We start from the raw sequence: 1,494 nt of genomic DNA on the forward strand, positions 1-1,494 counted from the left end.
TACTGTTTATTTTGTTTTGTGACACTTCTTATTCTGTCATCTGAGTGGAACTATTCTTTGATAGCTTCTTCTAATTCGGCAGACCTGATAATCAAACCTGATAATCGTTTCATCATCGAGTCTGAAATATGTACAATTAAAATAATTGCATTAATAAAAATAAAAAATAATATTTTAATCAATTAAATATAAGGCAATAGGTTTGTTTTAATTGATTACACTTTTGCAACAATGCAAATTTTTTTTTTAAATAATCAATCAATGAGAATTTGCACGTTTCAAATAAGTGTAAAAGTGGGTAGAACACTCTATAATATATTTTTTATTCTTTCCCCATTTCTTTGTTCTCTCAATCTTCTCTCTTCTCTCTTCAATCTTCTCAGCTCAGCGGCAGAGTGGAGAGAGAGCAAGGAGTTGGAAAAAGGAGCAAGAGAGTGACAAAAGGACTCAAAATAGCAGATGCGAATATTCCGCAGTCAGAAATGATAATGAAATCGATATCGACGTTAATTTGAATTTCATGGACGTCACGAAGATTGCATGCAAAAGGCTATGTTTTCAATCTCAAACAAAAATGTTTTAATTGTTGTTATGGAAAAGTAGATATAATGGAATAAATGTTACTGATTATTAATTTGGTTGTGGATTTAAAGCTTACATCGCTCTTCTCCATGATATTTGAGTGGCTACTTCGTTAGAGATAATTTGTGATAAAGTATTTCTAATAAACTGCTTATCCATCGAACCTCCGATTCGACATATGTACCTATAATATAGTTACAAAAAATGTACACAAATGGAATATGAATGGAAGAAATGTATATACAACAGCGAAAATGAAATACACGTGTTTAAAAACAAGTTCAGTCGATGGTTAATTTAGTACCGATCATCATACATCTTTTTATGTAGCAATTTTGCCACTTAATTCTCTATTTGCATTATGTCATAATTTTTTAAATATTATATCAAATCCTTTTCAATAATCCTGCTCAATATAAAATTAAATACATATAAATAAAAAAATCCTTGATAATACACGAGAAATTAATATAAAAATTAATATAAAATTAATATAAAATATGACGAAATTCAAAAGTTATAAGATGGCGAATAAATTTCTGAGCAAACACAATTTTCCTAATGGACAATACAAACATTTAAAGTAATATTTAATAAATATGATGATATGAATATATACTTACAAATTGTTTTCTCATGTCGGTATTCACTTTCAACTGATTTTCGCACTGCAAGAACTGTTTCAGCGTTATTAGAGGCAATGGAGGTAACAGATCTTGTGCTACAATCTCATTATTCCGTCCTGCATTCTCCTCTTTCAGTAGAGCTTCAATAGCGTACATTTGTCTAGACAATCTTTTCAGTTCCTTACGGATATAGTTTCTGTATTTGCCTGTAATGATATGAAGAAATTGCGATGTAATTGAATTAACATTAATATTATTATTTTAACTATTAATTTTAACTATTATT

The sequence above is a fragment of the Atta colombica genome, unplaced genomic scaffold (genome assembly GCF_001594045.1).
Source record: "Atta colombica isolate Treedump-2 unplaced genomic scaffold, Acol1.0 scaffold145, whole genome shotgun sequence".
Classification (NCBI taxonomy): domain Eukaryota; kingdom Metazoa; phylum Arthropoda; class Insecta; order Hymenoptera; family Formicidae; genus Atta; species Atta colombica.